This window comes from Aptenodytes patagonicus, chromosome 5 (assembly GCF_965638725.1).
Source record: "Aptenodytes patagonicus chromosome 5, bAptPat1.pri.cur, whole genome shotgun sequence".
Taxonomy (NCBI): Eukaryota; Metazoa; Chordata; class Aves; order Sphenisciformes; family Spheniscidae; genus Aptenodytes; species Aptenodytes patagonicus.
In genome coordinates this window covers 61,236,924-61,255,068 of record NC_134953.1, presented here as the reverse complement: position 1 = coordinate 61,255,068, position 18,145 = coordinate 61,236,924, and the positions used below count along the sequence as shown (strand labels likewise).

The window sequence follows — 18,145 nt, the reverse complement described above, 5'->3', positions numbered from 1 at the left end:
TATTTTTACAGGTTTAACTGAAAATTTCTGAGGATCTGATTATTGGCTTATTTATTTCACATGCCAAGTTACAAGCTTAGTTACAGTCTGATAGATTTTTAAGGACAAGTTCTTTACTGGAGCCAGATTTTGGAAAGGCTTGAATATGCTAATTCAGAAGGGGTTTTACACGGGATTTTTTTCTTTTTATTAAATCAACAAATCACCCTAGCTTAATTTGAAAAAATAAAGAGGAGTGTTTTTCAAATTTAAGATCTGTGATATTCTGGCATGTGCAGTGCACTGAGTGGCCACATACTCGTTTCAGAAAGGGGCTTAAAATAATTCTTTTTCCAGGGGGCTATTTGGGAAAAGTCCCTGGATAGTGTGCTCTTTTAGAGCATGCGAGACATTGGGGTGCAGCTCGCAGAGTTTGAACATATTGTACTCGGGCACAGCAGTTTGTCTCTTCAGAGCCACATACTTCCTTAGTTTATCAGACTGCTCCTGGCAATTCTGTTCAACCTTTGGACTTCATGGCCTCGCTCAGGATGTAGCATTGGTTCCCTAATATCTCTTCTCTTGTCTTTTGCCAAGTTTCCAGCAGGCAACAAGGCCGTGACAAGCAGGGTCACAGGTGTTGAAGGAAGTCAGCAGCACAAACAATTATTACAAAACTGGATTCCACGGTTACAAGGATGAAACACTGCTTTTCTTTATGAATCTGTCATACCATCCCCATCTTCTCTTTTTCTGAGATTATAAGGTGTTTTCTAGATCATTTTCCTTTTGTACCAGTGCTAGGTGTGTGCCTGGGGATTTAGTAGGTGGGGTTAACAGTACTGATGGTATAGATTAAAAAAAAAAAAAAAAAGAGAGAGAGAGTGCCATGCACTCATTTAATGCACATTGTTAGCTGAGATTTGTTGTGTATTTTCTAATGTTGTTTTTATACTGCTGGTTCCTTAAATGTCTGTCATGTAAAACATGTTAAAACAAGTTATTCACATGTTTGAATGGTAGTAAAGGAGATATTTAGGAAGAAACAGAGATCAGACAATAAGGAAGAGGGTGATTAGAGAGAAACGTTGATCGGGCAATAAGGAAGAGGGTGATAGCAGCTCTGGTACGATGAGGCATGAGATGGCGTCTGACCAACAGCTATGGAATTTGATAATTTTGGAGGAAAAACCATTTACAGCTATAGGTTTAGGACACTAAATATAGCAGAGGAACATTTAACAAAATCCTGGTTGGCAAAGGGATGCTCCTGTCTCTGCCAAACAAGGTAGAGAGTAGTCAGAAAAGGTTGTGTTGGAATATGGGAAATACCACTCACTAAAGAAATTCTTCCCCTTAGCGTTTTTGGCTGGCTGCTGGTAGTGGTCCCAACATACACCGTCTCTCATGTTTTGTGACCCAAAGCTTTGGAGGATGTATGTTGTTGGGAAGACACACACGTGAAGTGATAGTGGGAGGACCGCCAGAAAAACAGTAATTATTCTGAATTCAGAAAGTGCCCACATGTAGTTTTTAAAGTGAAAAGCAACTTTACTGCAGCGTCCTGCCTTCCATACTGTGTCATTAAAGCAGACTAAACTGTCAAGGTCTTTTAGAAATTTTAGAAAAATGTAGAATTTTTTTGACTGTTAGAAATGTTCTCTCTATACACAAAGCACTTGAATGCACCCGACCTACAGTCAATCTGAATTAACAACCCCCATCTCATGCTCAGCAGTGCCATTCTCAACCTGTGATTGTGTTGCTTTCCTTAGTCCAAAATGTAGCAGCTCTGCATGGGGCTCTTGCTAGTCCTTGTTTATGTACAAGTTTGTAGCAGAGCAACTTGGTCAGTTTTAGCGATGTTAATATTTTTTTAATAGACTATTCCAACTGTGTTCCTTTGAACACAGTTATAGTGAAATCAAGGACATACTCTCCTTCCAGTATTCGAATTAAGTTGAAATGTACAATCACATTTCAGAAAATATAAACTTACATGCCTCAGAAAGTTTCACTGCTTTAACCATACTGAAAAAACAGTGAAAACTTGTGAATGTTTTGAAGGTGAAATTTAGAAAACCTGGGGCCCTTTCAATCACAGAGGTGGTCTGAAGTCCCACTGTCTAATGATAACCCTCGTGTTAGCCCTGTGTGCAGTCTCAGCCCTTTGTTCATTCTCTAATCATCAATCTCTAGTTAATTCAGTGAGACTTGTTGTGGAAAAAGGTGACTAAAGGTATCTGAATTTGCCCTTTAACTGTATGAGGAATTCAACTACAATATAATTCTGATAACACGGGTTAAAGCACACTTTAGAACAAGGCAATGTTGTTAAAACCGTGCATATTAAATGTAATCTATGCTTCTAAATGTGACCATTATCAGGAAACGTCACTAAGAATCTAAGGAATCTTTAATGAATAGCTTACTACTACCAGGGATGGGCTCTGTAGGTAGTTTATATAAAGCTAACATTTTAGTGTTAGTGTATTTGGTCAGTAAGCAAATACACTTTCATAGTAAGTGTATTTTGATGTAAACAGTACAAGCTTATGTATTCTAAACTGTGAATGTCATTGCCACTTGTGAAAATCAAACTTACAGCTCAGCTTACTTCTTGTTGCTTTAACATAGTATGTTGGAAATCAGAACAGAGGAGTTAGTACTGGGAAAATATTTATTGTTAAATGACTCCTGGTAGCCTGTGGATCATTTTCATTGATATTTCTAAGGCTATTATAGTTTCTTTTTCACTAAGTGCAAATCCTTCTGTTTTAATACAAAAATTTTTTAATACAAAAAATGAACTCTTCAATGCTTGCAATAGACATCCTAAAGGCAAATGGACTAGTTAAAGCCCTGAGTAACCTGGTCTGACCTCATAGCTGACCCTGCTTTGAGCAGGAAGTTGAACTAGATGTTCTTCTGAGGTCCCTTTCAACATGCATTATCCTATAATCTTGTGATTTGTAAAAACGATTAATGCTATTTTTGTATCTCCTTCTGGGGTATCATACTTTGAACCTTTTTGAGATGGTCGCCTTTCAGAAAAGGCTGTAACACTGGGCACTGTCACCTGCTTGACTCTAATCACACAGTCAGTCCCACTGAAGTGAAATGGTAAGCAGATGTCATGTTATCCTTCAAACGTGGTTACTCAACAAAGTATGCCACTTTGCACACAAGACAGTGCTAGCCACAGGTCCGGGTGTTCAGTGTGTCGCAGGAGCTAGACTGCATATTATCCACTTTTAAGATTTCATTAAGAATATTTGATCTGGCCTGCCAAAAACTTAAAAATGTATGACTAGACTTTTTTAAATATCATGGCTTCAGGATTCATTTGGGCTGGGAGGGAAAATATAATATGGCATCTCCAGGCATGTGAGATGTCTTCTCTGTGTTCTCCAGGTTGTACAATTTATATGCCGTTTGCACTGCAAAAGGCAAAGTGGTAATGTAGTGTCAGGGTGCTTAATACAACTCATGGGGCCTGAGATTTTTTCGTGGGCCCTAAGAGCAACATGTAGTGATACTAAAGGAGTTTACCAAAAGGAAGGTGGCATTTTCTAGGGCTCTCATCACAAGTGGGTACAGCCCAGCTTTTAAAGGTACTAACCAGAAACACCTTGAAGTGCTGGGCTGTAAACTACAGCAGACCAGCAGCTGTTGTGCAAGCTGTTTGATTCTTGTGGTGAAGATGGGAACCTTAAAAATTGGGTAGGGTAGAGAGCAGGAAACAGGAGCCATTACAGCTGTCCCAAGGGAAGTGGTTCCACTCGTGAATCACAGTCCTGGTTTTGCTGTGCTGCGTGGGAGTGGCGTCCTGTCCCAGGCGGATATTGCCGGCTTCTGGGGCCTGGCAAGTCTAACTGCTGCAGGGGGAAAAAGGGCAGGAGATTCTCAGTCTCAGCAGCATCACTCCTCTGCAGCCTGCTAACCATCGTTTGGGCAGCTGGAGCAGGGGAGAATCAGGACGCATCAAGCCCTGTGTGCTGCATGAATTAAGTGATATGGTCCATTGCTATTAAGGAGATGACCGGAGAGTGACAAGGACTGCAGTCCTTTACTGAACAGTTTGACCACATGCCACATAGGCCTTGAGTTATCCTGTGGAGAACAAAACCTACTACTGTGTGATACAGCCCAGGTTGCCAAGTTTTGCCTTCCCACAGCCCCCTCGCCATGAGTCACACGGCTCTGGCGGAGGCTGGAGCCTGTCTCACAGTGGCACAGGAACCTCCTGCCCTGGCTCGTACTCCAGCCTATCCTAGAGGAAACCTTCTGTGTAGGGTTCTGGGCCCTCTCTTGCTGTGCCAAAGAGCTGCCACACCCCAGTTTCTTCAGGCCTTCTTGTCAGGGCACCACTGACTTACTCATAATGGATACAGACATTGAAACCAAGCAGTCCCTCCTCTGCTCTGCATGCTCTGTGGCTCCTAGAGGATTTTTCAGTGCTGGAAGGAATGTGCCCCTTCACTTTCTTCTGTCTAGTCCAAAGCCTCCTACAGGAGCTGTTTCTATCCATTCTCAAGAAGAGAAGGCACAAATGAGACAGATCCTGGCAGTTGAGTGTTGCTGTTGTTTAGCCTTCTTAGGCCCAATAAGGAGATAAATCCCCAAACCACTATTCATCCAAGGCTTGTGTGTGTTTTCTGTAGCAGTACTAGCAATGACTATGCTGGTAGCACAAGTCTGCTGTTTGCAGTTTGAGAGACAGCAAGTGTGCGCAGTGGATGATGTGGAAAAGGGACAGAGCTGTGTCTTCCACTTCTGTATCTTTCTGCACTGATTAAGTGCATCTTCTTCCATCTCTGATGCAAAGGTGCACAGAGCTGTACCACAGCTCACTCACCAATGAGCAGATCATTTAGAGGTTTCTATTGTTCATAAATCATGGCGGAGAGAAAGCTAACATCTGAGTCCCCAAGGCTTCTGGCAATGTTGTGCCTCACCAAAGATCTTTCATCTCAGCCCTTATTTCTCGCTAAGAACTTGTCATCTTAATCATGGAGCTAGAGGTGCAGCAGCACCAATAATTTTGGGAACTTAGGTCTTTGATATAAATTTGAGCTAATTTTATGATATTAGGAAGCTGATGCAATGGAATTTTTGTATCATGAGATGTCTTTGCAGCAAGAAAGTCTGTCATTAAATCTTAATGGCAATCCACGAAAGTGCTTGCAGTTTTGGACAAAAGGTGGCACTTATCTAGTAAATTTAACAAGGGAATGAAAGTCTCCGGACCTGATAGGAGTGACCTAGGGCAGGTCTATTGGTCTTTTGTGGATGAACTTCAGCTTTGTCTGCTCGTATGTCAAGGTAGCCAGGTGTAAACTATTTCTATTAGAGAAGTTAAGTGTTCATGTTAAAGTAGCTTGTGGCCTGAAACAATAACCCCTGCTAAGGGCCTGAGTTTATTAGGTCAATAATTAGCTTATTAGGCATACAGCTATGCCTGTGTAGGTTTTTTAATTTCATGTTCCATCTGACTTGCATCCAGTGAGTTCAGTTTAGTTTGTAAAAGACAGTTCATGTATACCGTGAAGGGGTTGTAAAAAGATTTGTTGAAGAAACAAAGGGGGAAACCTCACATAGGAAGTCTCAGGCTACGTGGGAGGGGAGAATAAATGAATGTACCTTTTCCACAGAAGTTAGGTATAGCCGAAGGACCAGTCTAATTCATAGAAAGCAAGCTGGTCTGAAGGAGTTGTGTGGTTCAGAAGAAAGTCCTTGCATCTGCCTGGATCCTGTACCCTCACAGAGGACCTAATATAACCCAGAGAATCTATGTAGCTAGAGCTATAAGGAAGCTGAGACAAGGTAATCTACACACAGTTGATTTCTGGGTTTTCAAGAGAAGCTTTGCACATACTTCTAAACTCACAGTTGGTCTGCTTTGCTGTGTTTTCACTATCATAGAGCCCATCAGGATGACACAGTGAGCTAGGCTCCTTCTCTAGCTGGGGTTACAGGGAATAGTACGTGCAAGTTACAGAGGAATCATCAGGGTCCACAGAAGGCCCCTGGATGAAATAATGGGATGCTAATTCTCAGGAAGGAGCACTGGAAAGAGAATCCACACTGTGTGCTTAGAAAAGCCAAACTAGGTTGATGCTTGGACTTTGCTCACCACACAGAGGCTCACCACACATTGTACCATGTGGGTTCGGAAGTCGATTACATGTTCAAATAGGGAAGGACGATCAGATCTGTTGTCTAGAGACAGTGGTCATCTCTGCTTTCACTAGCATCTCAAGAACAGTGCTTTCAGGTGAATTCCCCACCTGCCTATAAGATTAGGTAAGAGAAAACAGGCACATAGTAGGGTCTTAATGATAGGAAGATTAAAAGAGGAATCTTACAGAGAACTGGAAAGCATGGAAGGGATTTCAGGGGTGGGTGTGCAATATCTTCTGAAAGGTGGAAGAGTACTTGCAAAAATTGGATGTATTCAGATGGAAACAATTTCTTTTAGGGACATCTGATAATAATTTTCATAGTCAAATACAATTTTTACTTTAAAAAGTGTGAAGAGGTTCTTCTGCTTTAGGGTAGACTGAAAGCAACTCCAAACCCTGACTATCCCTCAGTAACTGCCATTTTCTTAGGTAGCTATAGCATCTTGGAAGTTTGTCCTTCATGATAAAAGGGGGACAGCTTTTAATTTCTGTATAATAAAACAGTCATCCCAAAGTCATGGTAGGGTTGCACAATATGTTGAATCAAACTATGTACCTGAACACAAAACCCACCAATCTTACAAGTTATTTTGTGTTTGTTATTTTATGTTTTTGTTAAAGACAAAACAGTCAATAAAATCAGGAGGGGAAGTGAAATTGCTTGCTACCAAATTTCAGTTGTTATTTTTAATGTAACAGTACCCCATTCCTGGATGGGGAATACACATGAGGTGACAGGTGGATGCAGATGGAGCACTAGGAAACTGGGAGGTTACGTCAGGCCACTGACACCAGAAACTGAACAAGAGCTAGGGCTAAGATTCCTAGTAAACCTTCAATTAGATATTCAAGCTAATGAAAGAGAGCCTTAACCTTAAAGACATCCTCTTCCTGGTGGTTTCTTGTACTCCTGGGAGTCAAGGCTTGTGGTGTTATGAGCACAGATCTGCAACAGCAGCCTTAATGAAAGTGGTATATACAGCTCAGCTATCTATCCAATATCACTAAAGCTTTAGAGTGCACATGGCCTGAATTAGCATTTCTGATTAACCTCTGCTTTTTGTGCAAATGTTCCAAGGTGTTAATCCTTATGTTAGTGTAATGAGCTGGAAAAGCTTTCAATTTAAATCCAAGCAGCATCTTAAAAAACAACTGATGTTTTTGTCATTGTCTTGACTGGTAGACTGAACCCAACTTGGTCTGATTATTTTGCAGGTAAGAAATGTGCTCAGACTGACAGCTTGTACGTTGTGTTTTATCTTCCAAAAGAATTTTTACAGTCTCTAGTTATAAGCTTAAAAAATAGTATAAGTTTATAACTGAAAGGCTGGCAGATGTTTAGCTGTTGTGGATAAAAGCAAGGTTTAAGTACAGCTGTTAATTTCACATGCTGGTATCGTGTAAAGCAGTGCTGAAGACCGATGCATTATAGTTGGCTTTTAAGGTTACTAGCACCCTAAGAAATTGTTTATATCTCTCCTGCCTATTCTTTGTAACTCTTTGTAATGCTTCCAGTGATTACAATGATATACTTACATAGAAGAGCTGATCTACTGAAGCCTTACCCTAGAAATGAACTTCAGTAATCAACTGCTCATGACTCCAACAGATGTTTCTGGTTTTCAGACAATTGGAACCTCATGTTCCACTATTTTTTTTTTTCTTCTTTTCGTACTAGGAGCAAATGCCCCATTATACATGTGAGCTTCAAAAACTTGTCACATGATACCAGGAACAAATTGCTACGCCAGTCAGCAAAGTTCAGGTTTGAAGTGGTGGTCCACTGAAGGCAACTGCGTCTTAGAAGCCGGAGGAGTGGTTTGTGGAACTACCATGCTGTGGTTTTGTTGTAAATGCCAATACTCTATTTCAGCCTCTCGTATGAAATTCGGAAATATCAGATGAACTCAGATCACAACTCTTTTTTCAAAGACTGAATCACTTTGGGATGTGGAGATAAAGTTAAGTGATACTTCTGAGGATATGAGTATTATACTCTTGAAACCACAGAAACGGGATGAGAATTGTTTATATGATGTTGTTATATAAGGATTTATCTCCTGCAGCAGGTCAAAATTGGTGAATTTTCAGACATAGTGGAAATAGAGATGTGAAGAATTTACTTTTTACTTCGATTTGTTTAGTCTGTTGCATTTAACTTACCATTCCAGGTTTTTCTAATTGATAAGTGACTGATGGATCCTTGATCAATCAATATCTTTGTATGATTTGGGCAGAAGAAAAAATAACATGGGTAGAAAGGATGATATATTGTCACTCCACAAAGATGCAGCATACTCCACTGTCAACAAAATCAGAACTACTTAGTGGAAACAAAACACCTGTTAAAAGAGTACAATGGAGCCATTACAAATTGTAGGTGCTGGAGACACTTCTTTGGGATTAAAGCAACTCATTTGCAAACCATTTTTCTGTTAGCGGTGAGCAATTAACCATGAACTTTCCCCTACCCACAGCTCACCCATGCTGGATTGATTCAGGAGCCATGGCACTTTCCCCTACCCACAGCTCACCCATGCTGGATTGATTCAGGAGCCATGGCAGAGCATGGCTAAATAGGCATGACCAGGAAGTGTATCAGTATTCACATTTCATTAGCCAAGCAGGATCCTGACCAAATGTGGGATACCATAACCAGAATTTGTTCCTTTCACCCTTTCCCAAAGTAAATATATTAACTTGCTGCTGTTGCTGGACTTGATTGTCATAATAAACACAAGTACAAAGAGTTGCAAGTTGTTTCATTAAGTGAATGGAAAAAGGTGAGAGTGAGGGTAGAGGGGGACACTGACTGCCTCTGCAGTCACTCTTAGGATACTAGAAACTTCTGAAACATTTCTCAGCTGATAAAGATTTAATCAGTTAAGAATATGGCCAATAGTATGCATTGGGCATGTTCATAGTTGTTTTCAAGCTGGTGATATGCTCTCTTCTTTAGATATCACATTTCTTTCTGTTGTTTTAAAGCCAAACTCTAACCTCCTGGTGCCATTTGCATATATTTGATGGAACTTGAACTTGGGTTGAAGGTCTGGAGTGCAGAAGGATTTCTGTCTGCATAGAGATGCTGTATTTTTTTCATGGCTGTGGATGGGATTTCTTCTTTGCTTCTTGCACTCTCTGTGTAGAGGAGGAAACTGAGAAGCCCATAAAAGATGGGTAACAGAAAGCCAGTGGATGATCCTCATTAGAACACGTGCACAGAGCGATGAGAGTGGGAGAAGAGGAATCGTTAGAGGAAAGAATCATCTAAGCCAAGGGATGACAGACTTCCAGAAGAGCTTGATTAGAAGTGCTGAAGTTGGCTGACAATCCATGGAGAGAAAAGATAGAGTATTGATTTCAAACTTTCCAAGTGCCTTTTGAAACTGAGAGAAGAATGATTTTGGTGGAATAAAGGAGCAGGAGGTGGACTGAGCAGTCTGGCATGAACCTGGAGGAGGAGAAATCCAGATGTTGTTGCAAATGGTGAGCCCAGTGATCTTAGAAATAAAAGGAAGAGGTAGGAGATGGGGGGGACAGAGTGGGCAGTACTGAAAAAGGCAAATCTGGGCAAAGAATGGATTTGGGTTCTTTTAAGTTAGCAGAAGGTTAAATGAGCACAAGCATGTGCTGTAGAGAGAAAGAAAATAAGCACTGGAACAGAAGAAAACATGTAAGGGTGAACAAAAAGAAAACAAGGTTGATTTGAGGATCAGTGGAGAGGCTAGAGGGAAGGCAGACAAGAGGTTTCTTTATGACATGTGAGAGGGCCTTATTGGCAGAGAAGAAAAAGAACACGTGCATTATCAGTTTATCTCTTGGAAGTGATAAGCCAGGTCCAATGCAGAGAGAGAAGTGGGGACAGAAGAAAGGGACTATTTGGGCAGCAACAGTTTTGAGGGCTGGTCAAAGGAGCTGAAAAGTCTGCTAAGATCATGAATGTGGGTTACAGCTAAATTAATTTCTAGTGGTAGAAAGGTGGCAGGACAGAAAGGGATGGAAATCAGCCTTCAGGGGTAGACTTTAACCAGGAAATTTCCTCTGCAGAAGCAGAGGAGGCAAGTATGGGAAAAGAAAGAAAAGCATTAATGGAGAAGAATAAAACATGGAGAGAATCAAGCTTGTTGATGGGAGAAAGGGAAGATAAAAGTAGGGAGAAAGACTGAAGCTGGGCAAGATGTCACTAATGCTAATGGGAAAGAGCAGATGCAAGATCACTGTCGAGCAATGCTGGAAGAGACTTAGGCAATGACTGAACTTGGAAGCTCAGCAGCAGAGCAGTGGAAGGTACAAAAAGCTTTCATGAAGTCAGGTCAGGGTGTGAGAGTGCTGCTGCAGCTACTTCCTTCTGATGTGAGCAGAGATGCATGTCACTGTCATCCTTGTCAAGTCATAGGGTCTGGCTGAAGTGTGGTCTTCCTGCTCTTTGAATGCTAGGTGCCAACTTGACCAGACCTTCTCTCTTGCATTGTCTGTTCTGATAGGTTTAGTCTCATTTCTTGTCTCCATGTAGGCAGTCCTGTAGCACACAAGAGACTACCTTTTAAAACAGTTGCTTCTCAGAGTAGCCTGCCAGTCGGTGATAGAGCTAATGTAGAGCCCGCTGAAATAAATGCAAAGACTCCAACTGATGTCAGTAGTATTGGATCAGTATATATCTGACTAAAAATCACTTTTCCTTTGGCTGTGTTTTCAATCTCTCTTTCTCTCATGTTTAGGAGAGTTACACTATGAAAAGCACAAATCAAAATGTATCTAAAGGAACATGTCAAGAGGTAATAGCAGTGAATAGAGTTGAAATGTTGAGTGAATCTTTTGGACTTAACTTCCCCAGTGGTGGTCTCATATCTAGAGACTGTGATCAGTGTTCTACCTTTCAAAGTATCTAGAGAAGATAGTTTGTTACCATGTTAACCTTACCTTTGGAAACAGACATGGGATGTACAGAGAGACCAAAAGTCTGAATGGCCAGTGACAATAGTTTCAAGTGGTTCCCCAGACTCAAGATAGCTTGGTTCAAATAGTTCCCAGACATAGAGATGAGAGTGAAGATAAATGGTCAGCCTAATAGAAGCATTTCCCCTCCCCATTCTGGGGCAAGAGGAGTCAGTAAACCAAAGCCAGCTTTGCCTATAACCCTAATTAAGGAGCTCCTGTAGATTTTTGGAGGGGTGTAGGAAAACTCTGTTATCCTCTGCCCTGCTTCCAGCCTTGTGACCAGGGAGATGGAGACATTCCTCCCTCTGGGAAGGATTTCCAAAATTCTTAAATCTGCTGTAGGGTTGACTCGTAGTAATCTCGTGTGTGTATGTGTGTGTGTCTAAAGCACATGACCTGGGTGAACGGGTCCCCCTGAGAGGGCAATGACGGAAGATCTGCTCTGTTAGCAGCCGGTCAAAGCAGTGGCTGTGTGGGCTACCCGGGAGAGTTCAGTCCCCCTGGGGGTTTTCAGTCTGGCACCTCTCGCTACCGCGTTCATGCGCTCGCTCACATACACACAGTGCCATCAATGAGTAGTCATCTGCCGGTTGCACGCCCACAGAGCACATCAGGAAGGAAACGGCTGGTCTCTCAAAGTCAGGAGTATTTAAAAAAAAGAAAAAAAAAAAAAAAAGGCAGCAAACAGCAGGCAGCTTGTGTATTGTACCAATTCCTCCTGGACTGGAGGAATCCTTTGCCCCATGATTCATGCTGAGCTGTCCGCTCCATCCGGCAGCAGCCGTGTCAGGCAGCCACCCACTTTTAACTGGGTGCGGGCTCTGCCGCTGCTGGCACCAGAGCCTGCAGCGTTTCAGGATTCTTTTGTTAGTCAGGGCACTGGCACTTCCTTTGGCATTTGTCAGTCTCCAGGAAGGCTTGTGTGTGAGTAGGGGCTTTTTTTTTATTATTATTATTTTGTTTGTTTACACATTTGGAACCTGAAGGTTTGATTCAGACATCTTCCTTGCTCTCCGCTTCCTGTAGGTTGAAGTCTCTGTTTTCTGATGATTAGCCAATACTGGCTGTTCTGGCAATGAAGATGTCTCAAATCAGTCCTATCCCGTCTGGCTTTCCAGGAAGAGAGCTGCCCCTCCCCTCGCTCTCCACAGCCCCTGTCATCCAAGATTGAAATTTATTAGAGCTGCTACGAGCAGGAAATTAGCTCCTTTACAACTTGTTCTCCACTGCTTCTCATTCATTTTATTGTTTTAACATTTTCCAGAAAATAAGGCAGAAGACAAACCTGCTTCCTCTTTAGAAGAGTTGTGCTGTTAACCTGTGAAATGCTTATTTCCCTGGCAGGCTGCTTCTTATCTTTATAGCAGAACCACAAGATTAAAATCAGTTAAAGTTGAACTGAGATAATGAATAAAACACTGGAAAACATTTAGTCATCCTTTAGCATCCTGAAGATAAGGATTTCTACATATAGGCATCAAAGCTGTAATGAACACCAAGGGAGGGATGGGCTCAGGAAAAATGGAGTGCAGGGTGCTGCCTACAGACTTAGGAATGTGCCTGTGAGGAACTTATTTGTGGGCCTGGGTCTTCAACACCTATATTAAGTTGACTTGCCTTTCCTGAAGAGCTGAGCACCTGCTACTTCCATGCATGCGAAACCCACCTTAGAATTGCATTCAGGTAACAGAAAAGTGGTTTTCGCTTATTTTATGTCTGACTTTAAATATGAATATATTCATGTTTTCTGTGCGTCTTTCCAACAGCAACATTGGAAGATTTTTTTTTTAGATATGCAGAAGGAAGACACTCTCTTAATTAATATCAGACATTTTTGGTGTTACTCAGTATTAAAAATAAACCTCTGCCTTTGCCAGAAGTAAATTTGGCAATTGTGTGCTCCCTGCTGCAGGAAAACAATGTCTTTCTTTGGAGCTCAGAACCAAGCTTTGGCAATGAAATGAGGCCCAATGTCCATTGATCTCAATGGAAAACCTATTATTAGAAAGATCACTGTGACCACATCCTGCCATCATTTTGTACTGAGAACCACCACTGAGGTCAGCAGGATTTTTGTGCAAATATTTATGGCAGGATATGGCCCACTTCAGGGCATTCTGAGGGTTGACAAGCCTTCAGCTGAATTGTTCCTTCTTCATGTTGATCCTATCAGCCCACTAAAATCTGATCCATGAACAATTCAAAATCCCACCGTCCAAGCTGGTGCTGACTGAAACCAAGTAACTCAGTTCATGCACTTTGAACACAGACATGAGGCAAGACTCTGGCATTGCACAATGTCCTGGTTATGCTGTGCCATGGACACTGAATGGGTTGTATCCTTCTAACCTCTCAAGAAAGCAGCAAGGAGTAAATTGCTGCTGTGATAGATAGGCCTGTGGCTTCGGCAAGTGAAAACTGTTGTTAACTGAGTAACTCAAGATTTTTGTTTTCAGCAAATGCTTTGCATATGTGACTAGTGCAGTGAATTTCCTGCTTGCCAAATTCAGTTCTATCAACACTTATTGGAACCACGAGCTCGGATAGCAGAGGGAAAGGCTCTCTCCTTTATCCTTTTGATATGGGGAATAAATGAATTCTTTTCAGCTTACTGTACATCCGTGTTTTCACTGGACAGCAGAAAACTGTGTCACTGACTCATTGTTTGATCTTGGGTAAATCATCTAATCCTGTCTATCCCAGTACCCTCATGTGCATAAATAATGTAATGACTCTCATCTGTCTTTACAAGCTGTTAGAATAACTTTGGTTTATATAGTTTTAGCTTTACTTTAGTCTTTTCCACAATGTTTTATTGGTGAAAGGAGGCTCTTACTCAAGTCAAAGCCAAAAGGTTTCTTATCCGTATCTGGGTGCTGAAATAATCAGTATTCACAGGTTTTTATAATTTGCATAAATGATAGCATTTTAGCTAAAGTGTTTCTCATACCTGTAGGGTCAGGCTTTAAGTTTATATGAATTTGACACTGCAGAAATTTCTCTGATAAAATGACAACCTGGCATTTTCAGCAATAGCTGTTGGAGCCCAGCTGGACTTTTGGAAGGTGGGAACATACCTATGCTGTGAACCGAAGTTACATTCTTCCAAACTCTGTACATGGATTCCCTATGTGAATAGGGAATAGGTGAAATAGGCACAACAACGAATTGATGCTCACCTGAAAGAGGAGTTACACTATTGTATGGTTCATATGAAGAGTGTATTTTAGATTGAAGCCTAAAAACATACAAAAGAAATTAAAAGCTTAATCATTTCCCTGTGTATCAACAGCTATAAAGAGGAAAAAAAAAAAAACAAACAAAACAAAACCAACAAAAAACCAAACTCAAAACGTGACCTGAAAAGATAAATGGGCCATTCCACAATAGCAAGCCTGCAAGACATTTTCAACTATTAGACTGCGCAAAATGATTCTTTGAATTATAATCTGCATCTTGAGGCCCAGGACCTGGTTTATGGCCGCCTCTCCTGTAGTTATATGCCTAAAGAAAATGTCACTCTAATGCTGGGGAAAAAAAATGCCTTGCTAATAACAGAACTTTAGGTAGAAATGTATTAGTTTCAAAGAAACTGCTCTCTTGGAAACCTTCACTCAGAGATAAAACTTTTGGAGGGAAGAGACTGCAGGATATGAGGATCTGAGAGCGCAGGGGAAGGGTGGTATTCTCAATAAGAGCACTTCTAAGGGACGTAGGAGAGAAAGGTTTGTGTGTCTGCTTTTTTTTTTTTTTTTTTTACCTGACTTTTCTCTTTGGCTTTGGTGGGAAAAAAGTCTGCTTTTCAATTTTGGTATTATCCCAATGCAAGAATAAAACTAAAACCTCAAAAATGGTTGCAAAATGGAATTCTTGTTTTCCAGCCAGCTCAGGGCCAGAACAATTCTATGCTTGTGGAGGGCTGGAGAGAGAGGTTTCCTCTTAAACAGGAAAAGTGTAATCCTGCTGCTGCACCTTAGTCAGAAGAGATGTCTGGTTCCCTGATAGAGCTCACTGTGAAGCAGTTTGCATTCAGTCCCACACAGCAACCATAGCATAGGTAGTAAGTACACTAATGGAGACAGCTTTGTGGTTAATGTGCTGAACTGGGACTCAGACTAGGTTCAGTTCTGGCTTGCCCAGAGTTTTCTTATTTAATCTTGAGCAGTGCATTTAATCTGTCTGTGCTTCAGTTTCCTATCCATGAGAGTTTGCCTGCATGAGGAATCGGTGAACTGCTTGAAGTACAGATGTGATATTAATTTAGTACAACCTGTTAAGCAAGCTAACCATTTTAAGGTTAGCTTAAGCTTTTTTGGAATAGGTTTAAGCTAAACTAAAGTAGCTGATTTTCAACTCAGAGTACATATTTTGCACAGATGCATCGAAAAATCTGATCGAATGAAGATCATGAAGCTGACAGGTCCATGCACACGTGCTTGCAGCTAAAAAATATTTTTTTCTCTAAACCTTGTCTGGAAGGACAGAAACTACCTTTTGTCTGGCTCTGTACACAAATAATTTCTAGGCAATCCTGGAGGTGTGGGTCTACAACCCTGTTAGTTGAGGCCCTTATCCTGTGGGCTTCTCCACCTGAAAAGGCCCTATATTCATATATGTTCTGTAGGGAGAATGAGATACTCAGACTTCAGGAGGGGCGCAAAACCTTATGATCAGGGTTTCTTACAAGGCTCTAATAGAAAGTGAAGGAAATACAGTGAGAGAAGTCTTGACATTGGTCTCCATCATTGCAGAGGCTAAAACAGTAGGAGGCTCCAAATTCAGTGATTTTATTGCTGCCCTTTGAATGAAAATGTGCAGGTTCAGTCTGCACAAAGAAGTCGCATGGCTGAAATGAAAGGGAATCTTTTAACTGCTTCCTTCTATTGTCTTGTCTTACTATCTGCTTTGCCACCAATGTTCTTTTTTGTTGGAATTAACACCATGTTTTTTGTTCCCAGGAATAATAATAGCAATAATAGAAAACTACTGCTTTGCAAATAATTTTCAAAAGTACATACGGAAATCTTTAGAAGTGAAAATAGCTGCAATGGATGATAGTTGCTACTAGCAATGAAAATGTTTGGCTTAAAGTATAAAAAAAAAAAAAGCATGTCAGAGTTGCTGAAATTTCATCTGGATAGATATATGCATAGACTGAGTGCATGATCTTCTCAGACACTGGAAGAATAGAGGGAGAGATTGTGAATACCCCTAAGTCCTGACCTGCCTTTGTAAAGTTCTCCTTACCACAGGCACTAAGTGTTCTTTAATGCAAGTCAAGCACTCCAAATGAGGAAAGAGAGAGAAATTAGTCTGAACAGGAAGCTTCAAATATTCTAAGACTAATTGAGTTTAGATAATTAAGGGGTTTTAGAGCAGTAATTCAGAGGAGAATGAGAGGGGAGGACAGTTTAATTGAGATTGCCTGTCCATCTGTGAATTCTCCATGCAGCCTTCTGTGGCATGTCCCGATTGTCATTCGTTCTGACCTAAAGGAGTTGATGTCGTTTGTATTGACCTTATTAGTTAGCAACACCGCAGGCTTCCCCTTGCGTTTTATAGCTTTTTCGCGTACTGCCTCTGGTGCACTGCGTATGTGACAGTTGTCTGTGTTGTCCTTGACTGGAGGAAATGCCCTGCCCTGGCACGTCTGCCCTTTTGAGACCTCATAGTATGCTCTGGGGTCATGCCAGGAGTTGGGGGGATGAGGAGCAGTGTTTGAATGCTGCTTTGTAGTTCAGTAGAGGCTGTTCTGTGCAGATTGGAGCTAAGTCTTCATCTCTGCTATAGCAAGGCAGCCAAAATCGGAATCAAAACCCAAACCTCTGCTGCTAGGAGCGGGTTGATGGTGATGATAAGCCTGGCTGGTTCAGTAGGTGAGAGGAGATGGCAGCCAAGCCTCATAGCTTGCCAAGGGAAAAGGCTCCCAATAGCTTTGCAATGACTGCCACTAGGAAAACAACTTCTTTAAAGGATGTCATCGTATATTCTGCACCTCGGGAGCAAACACGCGTATGCTAGCTGCAGTGCAGCACTATGGATCCCCCCCTGCTCTGCGGCTCCCTGTGCAGATGCAGCTGGTTGATGTCTCACAGATCAAGCTTGCCTGCTGCCTTTAACGGGCAGGGACCATGACAGAGAGAGACCCCAGTGTGGCGCTGCGGGTGGGCGAGATTTGGACACAATGGGCAGGAAGCGGATGAGTGAGACTGTCCTGCAGTGCAGGAGATGTGCTGGTTGTTGAGGATGGTGCTGAAGAGCTCACAGCCATTGACTCAGCTACTGTCTGACAGCGTGGGCAAACCCGGAGTGCTGCAAGAGCGGTGTTGATATCTGAATTTTGATTTAGTATTGAATAAATGAGAAATATGATGCTAGAGCTGTGTCCTGCTCAACCATCCCTCTCAGGCCATGTCCACCCCGCGGGCAAGTGGCGTGAATTCCGATTTTATGCTGACTGGTGCCCATAGGCACTCCAGTGATTTAAACGGGGCTGGCCCAGCATCATGCCAAATGTAATTGAGATCAAAATGCTGTTAAAACTGCAGCAGATCATGTTTCTTAATTTGGAAAGAAGCTAGCAGATATTGAGAGGAAAGGCCTTGAAACCTCTACGAGCACCGACAAATTGTAATGTGCTGCTTGTGCTGTGTTTGTATACAAACGACTTGGCGTTCTGCAGGCTGTTCTCTCACCATAAGGACCTCTGAGAAAATAACAAAGGCATCTGGAAGTGGATTGTCTGGGGTTTTCTTCTTGTCTCCTCCTGCTCTTTTACAAGTGTTGCAGTGGAGAAGTTGCAGCGAAGCACGAGGGGCCCTTTTCTGACAGATTGTCCCGCTTGCCCCGGGAGTCTGCTCATAAAAAATGAGGAAACAAACTCGAGGATGTTTTCATGGGGAGAGCCAGGCAAATGCTCTGTACTAACCTGCTATCATCAGGTGTTTTCCTAGTGATTGTCGTCGTTACTACTCCTCTGGGGCTATTCGGATATGGGAAAGTGGAATAAATAATCAAAGAGGATGTTCCTAGCTGCTAAT

The 18,145-nt window shown here is 41.9% G+C and overlaps 1 long non-coding RNA gene across 5 annotated transcripts in view; it reads left to right on the top strand.

Moving 5' to 3' along the window:
- The window catches only part of LOC143161261 (uncharacterized), a 92,995-nt gene that overhangs the window by 44,440 nt on the left and 30,410 nt on the right, over positions 1-18,145 (top strand). Inside the window, exon 5 of one of the 5 annotated variants that reach the window (XR_012995496.1) lies at positions 7,843-9,184. The exons of the other annotated variants lie outside the window; for them this stretch is intronic. This is a non-coding gene — a long non-coding RNA (uncharacterized LOC143161261). Of the gene's footprint in view, positions 1-7,842; positions 9,185-18,145 lie in introns of those variants that run through there. 5 annotated transcript variants of the gene reach the window in all.